The sequence below is a fragment of the Gossypium hirsutum genome, chromosome A06 (genome assembly GCF_007990345.1).
Source record: "Gossypium hirsutum isolate 1008001.06 chromosome A06, Gossypium_hirsutum_v2.1, whole genome shotgun sequence".
Classification (NCBI taxonomy): Eukaryota; Viridiplantae; Streptophyta; class Magnoliopsida; order Malvales; family Malvaceae; genus Gossypium; species Gossypium hirsutum.
This window is the reverse complement of record NC_053429.1, coordinates 89,553,316-89,570,874: the sequence shown is the minus strand read 5'-3', so window position 1 is coordinate 89,570,874 and position 17,559 is coordinate 89,553,316. Positions and strand designations below refer to the sequence as shown.

General features: G+C 36.8%; 1 non-coding gene across 1 annotated transcript; it reads left to right on the top strand.

Annotated features, from left to right (window-relative positions):
• Positions 1–8,124: 8,124 nt before the first annotated feature.
• Positions 8,125–8,231, top strand: LOC121231130 (small nucleolar RNA R71). Its single transcript, XR_005929198.1, has one exon. It is a non-coding gene; the product is annotated as a small nucleolar RNA R71 (small nucleolar RNA).
• Positions 8,232–17,559: the final 9,328 nt, after the last annotated feature.

The window sequence follows — 17,559 nt, the reverse complement described above, 5'->3', positions numbered from 1 at the left end:
GCAATGGGGGGGAAACAACCACTCATTTTTTTGTTTTTCCTTTCTTTATTACCCATACTCCTTATTTTATTTTTTTCCTACATACCTCACTAGGCCAACATGTTCCCAACATGTTTCCACCCATAGCATGGCCAACCACTAGCTCAAATTTTGGGTAATTTGACATGCAAACCCATCATTTTCACAACATGCATTAATAGACCATTTTAAATTAGCCTATCATATTTTCACCATGTCTCATATCGATCCCTATTTAATAATTTCTCATGCAATTGGAAAAATTGGAGAATGAAACTTCCACATACTCATGTACACACATAATAAGCATAGAATATGGAAATTAATTATTTTTATGACTCGGTTTTGTGGTCCCGAAACCACTTCCCGACTAGGGTCAATTTTGGGCTGTTACAGGAGAGGTGTAACACCTCACACCCGTATCCCACGCCAGGACGAAATACGAGGCGTTACCCAACTTGAACGCACACATTCACACGTTTCCGAATCACCATAATCTGGTCAAATTTAAAACTTTTCCATTCTAAAAAAAACCCATAATAAAGGCCTACTAGGCTCTAAACATTCATTTTCAACCATTCAAGAACGATTCGGGTCTTGCCACGAACCCTGAAAAATGTTACTAGCCAAAGGGACACACGCCCGTGTGGGAGGGGTAACATGCCTATGTGACCAATTCAACATGGTCGTGCTGCTGGCCTGTGTGGCTCACATGGCCTAAGCAATATAGGGACGTGCCCGTGTCCTCTATCCGTATGGAATTAATTCTAAATTTGCACCTACAAGGGTTTCATACAGCTTGGCACACGCTCGTGTCCTTGGCCCGTGTCCTCCACACGACTATGACATGCCCATGTCTTAGTCCTTGTGCAAAAACCTGGACATTTTGTTTCTAACGTGAGAAATCCTTAAGGGTCACACGGCTAAGGCAGCCACCCGTGTACTAGGCTGTGCGCTTCACACGGCTGAGACACATGGTTGTGTCTCTGCCCGTGTGTTTTCTATCATGCATACTAACTTACAAAATTTACATGCAGGGGACACATGGTCGGACAACACGCCCATAGGACACACGGCCTAGACACAAGCCCGTGTGCCTATCCGTGTGGACAAAATAAGGCTATTTACCAAGCCTCTTTTTCCACCGTTACTTACATAACCTGTACAAAATCACTCTATACCAAGACATGGGCACATCACATAGCCAAAATAGTCACAATGGACAACATTTCATTTGTGCAATTTACTCATCCATGAAACTATCATCTTCTATTTATAAATCTAAGTGAGTATTGACTATTATCCATGGCCTTATACAAAATAAAGGGATTTATCCCAAGCCAACACATTTAGCTAATTTCTTAATGACACAAAATATTAAAGTCTAGTCCTATACATGCTATACACAAAACAAGGATTATGACTATACCAAATGCTCCGAATGATAGTGTGATCGTAGTCTCCGACATCCATTGAATCCCCGAGCTATTTAGGCGACACTATAAGGAAATGGAGAACAGAGGGGGTAAACATAAAGCTTAGTAAGAAGAATAAAAATATATAACAACAACTTTACCATTTAACAACATGATCTTAACACAAAAGTAGGCATAAGCATAACTTACTCATCACTATCCAATTCCCATCATATAGCATATATCGAACTCTCATCTTATATATATATAACGATTAGGTACCTGTATCACTCACAACACGGTTATACTTTTCTCATGATCTTAAACCATAACTCTCATCATTGAACCATTCGAAACACTACTGGATATTCATTAAGCCTCAAACATGGGGTAAGATGCCGATGCATGTCCCAGACATGTCTTACACTGGCTTAAATCTCGAGGCTGATGCATGTCCCAGACATGTCTTACACTAGCTCAAGTCTCAATGTTGATGCCATGTCCCAGACATGGTCTTAGACTAGCTCACAATAACCCATATGTCATGGCATGAATATCCGATTTATTTCCTATGGTTCAACCAGGAATGTTACTATCTCAGTTGTCTACATGCATTCTCATTTCCATAATCAAGCAATTCATGCTATATCAATTTAACACATATAATGACAATATAGTTGTGTTATTTGCATACAACTTACCTCGGGTTACAAAATATGGTGTCAAGTCGGTCTAATCAATTTGCTTGGCTTTCCCTCGGTCTAAGTTCGAAGTTTGAATTTCTTTATCTATAATAATAATAATTCAAAATTGTAATCACTTTACCAATCTAGGCACTCAATAATCTATATTTGGGCAAAATGACCATTTTGCCCTAGACCTTTGCAAAATGACCATTTTACCCCTAAGTCTAAAAATCAATTTTTATCGAATTTCTTTATCATCCAAGCCTAACCTACCATTTATCTCTCTTATGACAACCCTAAATTTCCAATATTTCACAACATTACTATCTATTTTACCAACTTTTACAAAATAGTCCAATTAGGGTTTTCATGAGAAATACCTTAATAAAAGTTGTTTATTTCACAAACAAGACTCATATTCTTCCATAAAATTTCAGAAAAAACCTATTTAATCTCATGGAAAAACCTTAGACTTTCAACCATTTTGCAAAATAGTCCCCTCATTTGAAAGTTCATGCTTCAAGGGGTCCAAAAATGCAAAAATCATCAACAAAAAGTATGTGAATCACTTACTTGCAAGAGAAATAAGTTGCTGAAATTTTTGAAGCTCAAAACCCCTAAGAATGGATAAAAAAATTGGTGGTAATGAAGAAAGAATGAAAGAAAAGATGATAGCTAGGCTTAGGCATTATTTTATTACATATTATGTCATCCAATTACCTAATGTTGACTTTTCAACATTTTTATCTCCCATGGCCGGCCAAGCTAAGATCTAAGGGTATTTTTACCCTTTAAATACCCCCAAATTAAGATTCTTAACAATTTAACACCCTTAGTTATCAATTTAAGACTTTTGCACTTTATGCGATTTAGTCCTTTTTCACAATTGGGCTCACAAACGTCAAAATTAACTCATAAAATTTTCATACACTAATATAAACATGCTATGACTCTAAAGATAACAATGAAATAACTTTCCTGGCTTTATATTTGTGGTCTCAGAACAACAATTTTGACTAAGCCCAAAATCGGGTTGTTACAAGAGGCTAGAGAACCCTTCTTCCAAAGGATAAATGAGTGGTTTGCCGAGTTTGTTCGAAAAAATCAGGCTGCCCAACATCCTCCACCACCACTTATCCCCCAACCGATTCCTGTAGCTCCCCAAAGTGTGGAATTGTTAAGACTGAACAAGCTTTCAGTTGATAAGATTCAGAAATAAAGGGCTAAAAAATTTAGAGCAAATGTTGACAAAGATCCCGAGAGGGCAGAGTTTTGGCTTGAGAACTCTATCAGGGTATTTAATGAGCTTTCTTGCACACCGGATTTGTGGTTAAAATGTACCATATCACTTCTGAGGGACTCATCATATCAGTGGTGGAATACTCTTGTATCTGTGGCACCGGAAGAAAGCGTTTCTCGGGATTTCTTCCAAGAAGAGTTCAGAAAGAAAGATATCAGCCAACTGTTCATTGATAAAAAATGCAAAGAGTTTTTAGAGCTGAAACAGGGCCGTATGTCTGTGACTGAATATGAGTGAGAGTTTGTTAGGCTCAGTATGTATGCTAGAGAATGTGTTTCCATCGAGGCTATCATGTGCAAGAGATTCGAAGATGGGTTGAATGAAGATATCAGACTGTTAGTTGGGATTTTAGAGTTAACAAAAATTTTCGTGCTAATTGACCGAGTTTGCAAAGCCGAAGAGTTGACCAAAGAAAAGAGAAAAGCTAAGTTTGAGGCTAGAGATTCAAGAGAAAGACCGATGAATAAGTTGTTTCAGTCTTCGTCAAAGAAATCGAGGGATTTGTATACTCATTCAAATGCTTCAGCTGGATATCCCAATAGAGATCATGGGAAGCAGTATTCGGGTTCTAAGGCTCAAACTACGTCAATAGCGAGCGTTGGTAATGCTTGGTCTAATAGACCTAAATGTCAACACTGTGGTAGACAACATCCCGGTGAATGTAAGATGAATAACTAGGCTTGCTTTAAATGTGGCTCCCAAGATCACTTTATTTGAGATTGCCCTTAAATGACTGAGAAAATTTTTAGAATGCAAGGCCGAGTAACACTGCCACTAAGAAATACTAGAAGTGGGAACAGTAGCAGAGGTTTGATGAAAGAGTTAACTATGAGATCAGAGGTTAGAGCACTTGCTAGAACCTATACTATTCACACTCGCAAAGATGCGTCATCCCCTGATGTTATCACTAGTACATTTTCTCTATATGATACTAATGTTGTTGCATTGATTGATCCTAGATCGACTCATTTTTATATTTGCATGAATACGGTATCTAGTAAGAATTTTCCTGTTTAGTCTACTGAGTATGTGATTAAAGTGTCGAACCCCTTAGGTAAATATGTTCTAGCTGACAAAGTTTACAAGATTTGTCCTTTAATGATTCGGGGTCACTATATTCTGACTGACTTAATGCTTTTATCATTTAATGAGTTCGATGTAATTCTTGGAATGAATTGGTTGATTCTACATGATGTCATAGTGAATCGTAGACAAAAGATTATTGAATTGAAATGTCAAAATAATGAAATTCTTCGTATTGAACTGAATGAGTCAGGTGAGTTGCCTATTGTTATTTCATCGATATTGGCTCAAAGGTATATGAGAAAAGGTTGTGAAGCTTATCTTGTGTATGTACTGAATATGAAATAGTCTAAATAGAAGATTGAATCTGTGCCAGTAGTTTGTTTGATTACAATTCCAGTACATCCACTAACTCACAACCACCACAGAATTTTAGCTCTACCAAAACTCTATCAAACAATCGAAAAAAATAACTTTTACTCTCGCATAGGGATTCAAACACAAGACCTCCAACACTCTGGCTTTCTTACCACTCGAACTAGCAGGCTCATTCTTATGTGGATTAACAGACAGTTTTATATAAGCCCACTCAACAAGAGTAAGGCTTAGATCTAAAATAACAAAGTTTTTCCAAAAGTGGGAATTGAACCCAAGACCTCTTACACACACCCGGGACACTTAACCACTAAAGCAGATACATACTTGTGTCAAAATTTATAGAAACATAAATAAATTATTCAGGGCGTTACAGTATAGCAATTTTGAAGAAGTCCTTGATAAATTTCTGATAGAAACCAATGTGGCCCAAAAAGCTCCTAACACTTTTTAAAGTTGTTAGAGGTGGGATTTTCTCAATAACATCTGCCTTTGCTTTATCTACCTCAATTTCATGTCTCGTTATCTGATGGCCTAGAACAATACCTTCTTGTACCATGAAATGACACTTTTCCCAGTTAAATATGATGTTTGTTTCTTCGCATTGCCTTAGTACCTTGGCTAGATTGACTAGGCAATCATCATATGTATCTCCGAATACTAAAAATCATCCATAAATACTTCCAATTATTTTTCAATCATGTTAATAAAAATAGACATCATACATCTTTGAAATGTAGCAGGTGCATTACATAAACCAAATGGCATGTGTCTAAATGCGAATGTACCATACGGTGATGTGAATGTTGTTTTATGTTGATCCCCTGGTGCTACTGTAATATGATTATACCCTGAGTATCCATCGAGAAATTAGTAATAGTCTTGTTCCACGAGTCTATCCAGCATTGATCCAAAAATGGAAAAGGTAAGTGGTCTTTCCTAGTCACCTTGTTCAACTTCTGGTAATCAATGCGAATTCTCCATCCGGTAACCGTTTTGGTTGGTATTAGCTTATTATTCTCATTCTCAACAATTGTGATACCTCTTTTCTTTGGCACACACTGGACTAGACTTACCAATGAACTATCAGAGACAGGGTGAATTATACCTACATCTAACCACTTAGTGATTTCCTTTTTTACAACGTCCTTCATGATGTGGTTCAACCTTTGCTGTCCATCAATCGTCCCCTTCTCGCCATCTTCTAGGATGATCTTATGCATGTATACAGATGGACATTTCCATGAATATTGGCTATGGTCTATCCGATAGCCTTCTTGTATTGTTTCAATACTAGGATGAGTTTCTCTTCTTGCTCTTCAGTCAACTCCGCTGAAACAATCACAGGCAAAGTAGAAGTGTTACCTAAATAAACATATATTAAATGTGAGGAAAGTACCTTTAGTTCTAATTTAGGTGGCTCATCAATTGACGCTTTTGGCTAGGCGTAATCTCTACTTTCTAATTCCAAAGATTCAAAGAAGGATTGCGCATTAAATTCCCTTTGATTAGCTTCTAGCAAAGCTAAGTATTCCTCCCTCTCTTCATCATTTAGAGGGTCTAATGTCAAAATTTGCTCCAATGGGTCCTCAACAAAGTTGAGTTCCTTTTCCATGACTAATTCCTCCAACTTGGATACTGCAGAACAATCATCAATTATGTTAGGAAATCGCATAGACTTAAAAACATTAAATGTTACTTGGGCATCCTAGACACGCATGGTTAGTTCACCCTTTTGTACATCAATAAGGGTCCTTCCAGTTCCTAAGAAAGGCCCTCCTAGGATGATTGACACCTCTTTATCTACTTCAAATTCTAAAATAACAAAGTCAGCAAGAAAAATAAATTTATCTATACATACCAGTACATCCTCAATTTTTCCTTCTGGATGTGCTAAAGATCAATCTACTAATTGAAGTGTAATTGTAGTAGGTCTAACTTTGCCTATCCCCAACTTTCTAAATATAGACATGGGTATCAAGTTGATGCTTGCACCCAAACTGCATAATACCATACCACAATAAGTTGTTCCAATATTGCAAGGTATGGTAAAACATCTAAGATCCTTAAACTTTGAGGGTAGTTTGTCTTGAAGATATACATTACATTCTTTTGTCAGGGCTATCGTCTCGAATTCTCTAAGTCTTCATTTATTAGATAGGATACCCTTCATAAATTTGACATAATTCAGCATTTGTTTAAGTGCTTCTACGAATGGAATGTTGGTATGAAGTTGCTTGAGTACATTTAGAAATTTCTTGAACTAGACTTCTTGTTTATGCTTTTAAAGTCTTTGAGGGTAGGGTGGTGGAGGAGTCTTTACTGGAACTGGATAATTTTTCTTCTGTGGCAATTCAACATTTAACGAATTTGTTAGTTTATTAGAATTGACTAATTCAAAAGTTACCTTATCAGGTTTTGCAGATTCTGGTTCTGGTGCAGCTAGAATTTCAACACTTGGTTAAGCTTCTATTGAATCTTCAACTCTGAAAGTCTTGGGCTCTAATGTCTTTCCACTCCTTAATGTTAACGCTTCACAATACTCCTTCCTTAGATTTCTTGGGTTCTCTGTATCACTAGGCAAAGCACCTTGTGGTCGGTTCCTAATTCTAGTTACAATCTGGCCCATTTGGTTTTCCAGGTTTTTCAATGTGGCTGCTTCAGTGTAGATTAAGGCATCATTTTTTGCTATGTATGCCTTCAACAGGTTTTCTAAGCCATTTAGAGTTTCAGCTTGAAGTTGTTTTTGAGCTTTTTGGCTAAATATAGGTGGTAAGATCGGTTTAGGTTGAGCGTAAGTGTTACTAGGCTCAGCCCCTTGGTTACTCTAAGAGAAATTAGGGTGGTTTCACTGAGATGGGTTATAAAAATTGGATTGTTGTCCTTTTCTTCCTCAATTCTGGATCCTATTACCCATGTAATACACAGATTTTGGGTTTGACAAGCATTCTTTGAACAAGTGCCCTTCCCTAAAATAAACACAGGCTACATTTTTGAATTGATTTGGTGGTAGAACTGCAAATTTATTAAACCCATTAGTAGTAAAGTTTTTAAGCATTGAGGATATCGAGGACACCTGAGATGCAATTGAAGTGAGAGCCTCCACTTCATGTACTCCAACAACTCATCTTCTGATGCTAATTAATTGGTTAACCATTGATAATTTTTGCTAGCAATCCTCTCAATGATTTCATAAGCCTTGTTATAAGACTTAGAAATGAGAGCTCCACTAGCAAAAGCATCTACTAACATTCTCGTGTGAGCATTGCGACCATTATAGAATGCCTCAAGTTAGATGCAATATGGGATTCCATGATGAGGGCACTTCTGTAGTAATCCTTTGTACCTTTCCTATGCCATATACAAGGACTCGTCATCCATTTGTTGGAAAGTAGTAATTTCATTCCACAACTTAGTATTTTTGCTAGGTAAGAAGTACTTCATAAGGAATCTTTCTACTAACTCTTTCCATGTGGTAATAGAATATGGTGGCAATGAATTCAACTAGGCTCGAGCTTTGTCCTTTAGTGAATATGGGAACAACTTTAATCATAGTGCATCTTTGGATACTATGGCTAGTTTGAAAGAATTGCTTACCTTCATAAATAGTCTTAAGTGAACGTGAGGATCTTTGGTAGGCATTCCACTAAATTGGCCCACTATCTAAAGCATCCGGAACATGTCTGGCTTTAGCTCAAATTGCTGTACCCTGATTTCGGGTCTCCTAATACCCGAATTAAGATCATGAAACATTAGTACGACATACTGTCTTAGAGATCTATCCCTATCATTAGTAATAAGGATAGGATTTTGAATAGGGTTTGCTCTGTTTCCTTGATTCGAAATTTCAAAATTTATTTCTTCAGTCCTTCTTTCAGCTTCTTGTCTTCTTCATTATCGAAAAGTTCTTTCAATCTTAGGATCTACAGGGGGTAAGTCGATAATTTGATCACTATTCATAAACACCTAAAAAATTACAGAAAAATTAATTAAGTTAAAATCATATAGAAAAATAAACCAAAATGCAAAATTAACAAATTCACAAATAATGACTTTTAAAACAGTCCCCGGTAACGACGCCAAAAACTTGGAACGATGGAAATGTCAAGTGTACACAACCGCAACAAATAATAAAGTGACAAGTAAATGTCGAGTTATTGTACCCATAGGGACTATGTAAGAAAATATTTATGAAATGAAATTAAAAACACTTTGGCGAAGGAAAGGTTTTGTAACACCCCAACCCGGCCCAGACGTTATGGCCGAATCTGACGTGCCACATTAGAGTTGAAAACCCACGTTCCGTTTTAGTGTTTTAAAACCATATATTTTGTTGAGTTAACAAAGTGTATGGAAGCTGGGCACCAGGTAGGTATCTGAGACAGAGGAGGTGAGCCATGAAGGCTGCTTAAGTACCAAGCTCTTTGATTGGATCCAATCCTAGACATGCCCACAACCATAGCCACACTTTGTTATATCGAGTTTAAATTTGTTTAAATGGACGTCTTTGGTAAATAGATTAATCGTGGTGTTGAGATATTTTGAAAACAAGTATCGCTTTGAAAACACGTCCTAAGTCTAGCCTATTTGAACAATTATCAACCAGGTTTGACGTTATTAAAAAATAAAATAATCCCGAGAAGAAATAAAAGAAAAGTTAAAAATGGCCTTATTACAACCCAAAAATAAATAATAATTAAAGGAAATTAAATGAAAACCAACGCTTATTTAAAGGTCCAGAAGCGATCACCGTGGCCATTTTGAATCCCCTCCGGCCCAAGTCCCCACATTCAAGGCTCACCTGCAAGGTTAAGGAAAGGGGGTGAGTTTGGAAACTCAGTGTGCAACAAGCCCCTTTCAGATCCCAAAACAATAACAGCCTGTTGGGTCTAAGCCCAAATCCAATCTCAAACATGTACTGGGCCATAGCCCTTTTCATATTTCATATTTCATAACATTGGGCCGAAGCCTTATCAAATTTCATATTACTGGGCCGAAGCCTTTACTATAAATGGTATGGCCCATAGGCCCATTTCAATATCACATATAATGTCAATGAAAGAATGCAAGCCCAATTAGGGAGACTACTCAACCCACCATCTGCTACTCTCCACCCGTACCAACCAACACACCATGTGGGGATTAACTCGACCCACCCCGCCATAACTCTCCACTGGCAGCATAGCTACTTTATCATATAACTGGAGGCCTAGCCTCTTTTAGTAACTAGGGCAAAAGCCCTTTTTATAACTGGGGCATAAGCCCTTTATCATAACTGGGGCATAAGCCCTTCATCATAACTGGGGCATAAGCCCTTCATCATAACTGGGGCATAAGCCCTTTATCATAACTGGGGCATAAGCCCTTTAATAACTGGGGCATAAGCCCTTTAATAACTGGGGCACAAGCCCTTTAATAACTGGGGCATAAGCCCTTTAATAACTGGGGCATAAACCCTTTTTCACTTCCTCCATTCATATAAAAACCCAACCCAATGCATTTATGAACATCTCATGTGCATATCATACATATCATGTGCATATCATACATGTCATGTGCATATCATACATATCATGTTTATCAAAATCCCATGCATTAAGTTCATATATAAACCCTAGGGGTATAATGGTCATTTTTACCTAGGGGCAAAATGGTCATTTTCATGTTATAAGGGTAATCTTGTAATTTTACCAGAAATTAGGGTTTCCATGTTCATTAAAGGTTACTAACAATTCATAGGTGCAAACAGTGATCCTGGCCCATTTTTTAACGAAATCGCGTTATTGGGCCTAAAACCCCTAATGGGCCCTACTTAGCCAATTTTGTTATCTAGGCCCATTTGGCCTATATCCACAACAGTATTAACAGTCTTAACATGCAATTTAACAGATTTCCATTTTCTACCAATTTTACCCAAATGGGCCCGGAAGCCTATTGGACCTTATTTCAGCCCCTCGAGGCCCAACTTACCGTGAACGCCAAAAACACGTCCTTACCGTTTCCATTGTTCCCGATCATCATCTCATCGATTATAACTAACTAGTGAGCGTTTGCTTGCTCACAAGTCCTCGAAATGCTAGAATTTCGGTATTTCGGCTTTTCGGCATTTATCACTTTAAGCTATGAAAAAGGGTTCGTTACACACCTGATTTGCGATATTCCTTGACGAGATCTCCTATGCGATTTCTCCTATAATCAACCACTTATAGATTAGACCATGTTATTATTAAACCAAATCGAAAACTACCTATTATCATCACTTACACATTCGGCCACCATCACAATGGCCCTTGGGTTCATACCTTTGCCGAAGTTGATGACTAGATTTAGTCACTCTGATGATCCAAGCTTTTCACACACTCCTCGATCGGTAGCCTTTAATCCTCACTAGCACCAACAAACCAAATAACACCAAAAACCCTTTTAGCCTTAGTCGACAGAGGGGTTTTCAGCTTTTCTTAAACCACAAGATACAAATGGAAAGAAGGTTCAAATCCTTACCAAGAGATCTACTCGTTGAAGAACGTTCCAAATACCTTCCTACCTCATATCCGTTGTGAATCCAACTTAAATGTGCGTAGAAAATAGATCTAAATATTAATTCCCGAATCACTAAAATATGAAGCTTTCGGCTTTTCAGTAAATATTAATCTAAGCTATTACGAGGGTTAGTACACACCTGTTACGGGTTGAAGTTGAAACGTTTCCAAAATCAATCGCCTACGATAACCACCACCTGTCACTCAAACTTAACTAATCCAATATCAATATATGTAAATCCTAAGCACATCAGTCATACGGAACATAAGGGCATATTCGTCATTTTACCATACAGGGGTATTACGGTCACTTTACCCTACAGGGGCTTTACGGTCACTTTACCCTACAGGGGCTTTACGGTCTTTTTACCTAATAGGGGTATTTTAGTCATTTCATCCTACAAGGGTGTTTTGGTAAATCTACAAACCAAAGGTATTTCAGTAATTTTGTAAACCAATGGTATTTCCATAATTTTTAGAAAGTCAAGGGTATTTCTATAACTTTGTAAATTAGGGGTATTTTGGTAATTTTACAAATTGAGGGTATTTCGGAAATTTCACAAACCAGTGGTATATTGGTAATTTTACAAACTAGGGGTATTTTGGTAATTTTACAAATTGAGGGTATTTTTGTAATTTTACAAACCAAGGGTATTTTAGCAATTTTACAGACTAGGGTATTTTAGTAATTTTGTAAATCAAGGGTAAAACAGTAATTCTGTAAATCAATGGTAAAATAATAATTCTATAAATCAAGGGTAAAATGGTACTTCTGTAAATCGAGGGTAAAACAGTAATTCTGTAAGTCGAGGGTAAAACGGTAATTATGTAAATCGGGGGTAAAACGGTAATTATGTAAATTGGGGGTAAAACGGTAATTCTATAAATCGGGGGTACTTTGGTAATTTTACAAGTCGAGGGTATTTCAGTAATTTGGTAAACTAAAGTATTCTAAACAGGGATAACAATACGAATGGGCCTAAAGCCTATTCTCGGCCCAAACGCTCGTGTGACCCTTTTAGCCCAAATCTAGCCACAGATATGAGATTCACCTAGCCCAGTCCAATATTTACTACACAATCAAACAACTTATCCAATTGGGCCCGTAGGCCCATTGGGCCCACATGACCCCTTTCGGCCCATCGCGGCCCATAGTAGCCATCCTACAGCTAGAGTAGTGAGAAATACACACCTAATAGGAGACTGGAATTAATCCACGCTCCGAGCACTCTTAGCCGACGCCCAACCCAAACGAGCACGCCATACAGCGAAAGGGATCAGCCAAGAAAGGTACCTCTACTCTCCTCATGGTTCTCTCTATTTAAAGCCAGCTTCGCATCCACTCTTATGTTAGCTTCCCGATGTGGGATCCCTCCAACATTAGAGTTTAAATTCAACACCAACTCTTGCCGCCCCCTGTTAGCAAAATAAATGCTCCTTGCTTGCTATGGGATTCGAACCCATGCCTCCCCTTAGATGCCCCACGCGCTACTTGCCACTAAGCCACAAGGCTTTTTTTGTGTCATATTTTATCCCCAATTAATTATAAGGTCTAAAGGCCAAAGTTCAGGTTCCCTTAAAAAAAACAAAATAAATTGCAAGAGCCAAGACTTGAACCCATGCTCCCTTACAACCTTAATGACACCACAACCACTAGACTACATGCTTCCTTGTGTCATTTATTTACCACAATAATTTAAAAGGCCCTCATCCAAGCATCCAGGTTTTTTTCACTTAATACCAAAAATTTTGCTAAAGCCCAAGTTTGAACCCAAGATTTCTCTAACACTTCTCAAAGCCATTAACCACTAAAGCAAACATTTAATTGTGTCATTTCATTACACAATTAAATACCTATATAAAACCTCCTTACGGACCCACACTCAAGGCCCAATACTTCTAGGCCCAAATTCGGGGTGTTATAGGTTTAATAAAACTAGATTTTAACTAAGTAAATTAACTATGAAAATTAAAAGGTAAAAATTCCAATGCATGATTTTTGAAAAAACAAGTTTAATTAATATGACATAATTGTGTTAGATCAATTACATTTCTTAACTTAATATTTCTAAAACATTTTTCATGTTGATATGAATAAATTCAAGGCAACTTGGTAAATTGTTAACTTAGAGCACATACCGACTTACCAAATTAAGTAATCTCTTGAACATATTACTATGTAGATTCAAACAATTTATCAATTTTAATAAGCAAGTAAAATATTAAGCGAAGTAACAATATATTCACAAATTGAAACAGTTTAATCACAATAATCTTGCAAGTAATGCAAGGTTAATGTATCGTTCAATACCATCGCTAATTTAACCCTCAGCTACCTTAGAAGATTAAACATGCATTGATTAAGTATTGTGTCAATTAATTAAAATTTCAATATGATTAATAATTAATTCTTTAGTCACCTTACAATTACAATGCAAGAATAACATAATCATGGCTCTACTTAATCAAACAATTTACCAAGACCTATAACAACACAAACATGATTTTAATAACTTAAGTAGAAGAAATGCAATCAACCTAAAATGAATTAAATTTAAGACATGTTTATTAAATTTAGAATAACAACATAACAAATATTCATAGACATGTTCATAACAAAAACAAGAAAAGTTAAAGTATAGGAAACTAGAATTAAATCTTGTGTTTCTCCGAAGCTAGACTAGTTTGCTCCTCTCCTTCTCTGCTTGTTTTGTTGTTCCACGACTTCTATAGGCACTTGAATGCTGCTACCCAAGGTGGTTGAAGGCTCCTTTCCAAGAGGGAAATAGACAATGGAAAGTAGAAGGGAAAATGGGAAACAAAGAGAGGTTTTGGAAGGAAGAAAGTGAGAAAAAGAGAGAGAGAAATGTGGAATGAGAGGTATGTTGAATGAATAAGTGAAGGGGTATTTATAGGTGGGAGTGGCTAAGAAAAAAAGAAAATAATTAGCAGCCATTAACTACCCCCATGGCTGGCCACCACTCATGCAGTTGTTGAAGATTTCAACTTGCTATATTCAGCCAAGGGCAAATCTACAAAAGCATAATAAGTGGAGGGGTTTGAATGAGATTTCAAGGAGACTTCAAAGGCTAATTTGCAAGCCAATAAATCAGCTGATTTGAGCTGATTGGGACAACATTTTGGACTGGTTTGGGCAGCCTGATTGCTTGATTGGGTCAGTCTTTCATATTAGCAAAATTGGGCCTCTTTTGTATAATGTAATCAATAATAATTATTTAACACAAAATAAATTGGGTTAAAATTAAAATTAATTATATTATGTATTAATATTCATAATTTGGACATTTTAGGCTGAAAAAATGAATTCACCAACGCTTCAGAAATCGCTTCACGATTTGAGCATTTAAAAGTGTGTACGGAGCCAATATTCACCCTTTGTGCAAATCTGTCAAAAATAAATCAAAATTTATGAAAATTTATTATAAAATTAATTAAAATTTAATATGTTAATAATTTAAGTACAATTTAATTATTTTATAATTATATTATATTTTTTTGAAAAGAATTACTATGAAACTGCATAAATTTAAGTTAAAAGGGCATGAAAAAGTCTATATATTTTTGTGTTTCCAAAAGGTAAATTTGATTACTGTGGGAGATAGAGTGCAGGAAGAATCTAGGAGCCTACTTTGGATGTGGGTCTAGGGACCACTTGGTTAAGGACTTCCCATCCAAGTCCAAGTTTAGCACTGAACAATCTGTTAAAAGCTCTCAGTAGTTTCTCCATGAGAATATATCAAAGATAGCGACTAAGGCCAGTTCAGTTCAAGGATCCTAGAGAAGGAAATTTGGTAGGACAAGCTCTAGCGTGTTAACTCAAGCTAACATAATGAAGGCTAAGGAAGATACAGACCTACTTGAAGTTGCAACTGGTAATTTTTCTTTCCTTACTAATAATATTTATGCTTTAATTGATCTGGATTCAACACATTCTTATATCTGCACTGAGGTCATAAAGGGTATATTCTAAAATGAATGTAATGGTACCAAACCCTTTGGGTGAAAGTGCGGCAGTAAATAGGTTAATAAGGAATTGTACTTTGACTATTGGTGAGTGTTTTTTTAGCAGACTTGCTACTACTATGTTTCTGAATTCAATGCTATTTTTGGATTAGATTGGCTGACCAAGCATAATGCAATGGTCGAATATCAAACTAGAGGTGTACGCCTGGCAAGTGCCGAAGGAAACGAGGTAATATTGTCTAGTAAATAGTTAAAGTTGGCGAATAGAATCATTTTTGCAGTAGCTGCTAGGAAAATTATTATTGAAGGCATAGAAGCCTATCTAGCGTATATTATGGATACAGCTGAATCCAGAAGCGAGATTAGTTTAGTGCCTATTGTAAGAGAGTTTTTGGATATATTTCTCGAGGAGCTTCCTCATATGTCCCCTAAGAGGGAGATAGAGTTCTTGGTTGAATTGGAACTAGGGATAGCCCCTATTTCGAGCACGTCCTATAAGATGGCACTTGTGACAGCCCAAAATTGACCCTAGTCGGGAAGTGGTTTCGGGACCACAAAACCGAGTCATAATAATAATTAGCCATCATATTTGATGCTTATTATATGTATATATGCATGTGTGAAAATTTCATGTTTGAATTTTGTTAATTGTAAGTGAATTTTGTTAAATAGGACTTATGTGAGAAAATTTAGAAATGTGCTAGGCAAATGTGAAGTGGCCTATTAATGCATGTTATGAAAATGATGGGTTTGCATGTCAAATTACCCAAAATTTGAGCTAGTGGCCGGCCATGCTATGGGTGGAAACATGTTGGGAACATGTTGGCTTAGTGTGTTATGTTAGAAAGAATAAATAAAGGGTTAGTAATTAAATAATGAAAAGGGAGGGGTGATGAAAACAAAGTTGTCTCATCCATCCCCCCTCCATTTGCCGTAACTAGACAAAGAAAAGAAAAAAAAAGAAAGGGTGTTCATCCTTTAACACCTTGGCCGAAAATTTGAAGGAGGAAGGAAGAAGAAAGGTTGAAGAGATTCGGCCATGCATGTAACTAGGCTAAGGTATGTTTGATGATGTTCTATGAGATGCATGCATGTTTTAGTTGTTAGTTTGAGTTCTACCTAGCCCATGGTCTAAATCTTGCTATGTGATGGAGATGATATTCGGCCATGGGTGTTGTCTTTCTTGGTTGGTGTTTTGATGTTGTGGTGATGAGGCATGAAGATGATTGAGCTTGAGTGTTTAATAAAAAGGTTTGGATGTGAGAGTGTGTGAGGAGTAGAAATGAGGGGTCTTAGCAACTTCATGAAGGTTCGGCCATGGTGCTTCAATATTGCACTTGTGTTTAACCCTAGGATTAATTAGTTATATGGTTAGTATGGGTATGGGTGACCGAATATGAGAGCATGAATAGATAGAGAGTTTGGTGAATCGATATGTGGTAAATGTTAAGTGTTAAATGAGATAGAAATGATAGATTAATGTTGCACATTCGGCTATAGTTAGGCATGTTGATGATCTTATCTTGACTTAGATAATTAGGCATAAAAGGGTGGTAATGAGGTTGAGGTTGTTGAATGGTTAGTTGGGTAACAAATGAAGCATTCGGCCATCACTTGGGAGCTTATGTGATGTTGAGTTTAAAATTAGCAAAGGTGATTACCGAATGTCCAAGTATGCATATGCATGTGTGATTAGATTATTGATAGTATGGTAATTGCATGAGGTTATTAGCCGAATAGCTAAGAACATAAAGTAGCAAGATGAAAATTTTACCATGTCGTTTCGTATGTCATAAAATCATTAAAATGTGGATACCAATATATGTAGCAAAGCGGTTAAATGAGTTAATTTATTTGTTTAAGCTCAAGACTCTAAAGGAGAGGCGTCCAACAAGGGAAAATCGAAGGTCATCGAGTAGCCGACTTGGAATTATTTTACCCAACACAAGGTAAGTCATTAAGCATATAGTTTGTATTAATTTAAATGGTCATAACGTCTATGTAATGATGCTGAATGGAATGATAAATATATATATACATGTATGCATGTGGTGATGAAAGTGTTGAATGAAAAGAAAAGAGGTGAGATGTATTGAGTTGTTGATCTCGGCACTAAGTGTGTGGGTATAAACATTTATGATCATGAGATTGGCACTAAGTGTGCGGGTTTAAATTGTACAACACTAAGTGTGCGAGTTTGATTATATAGCACTAAGTGT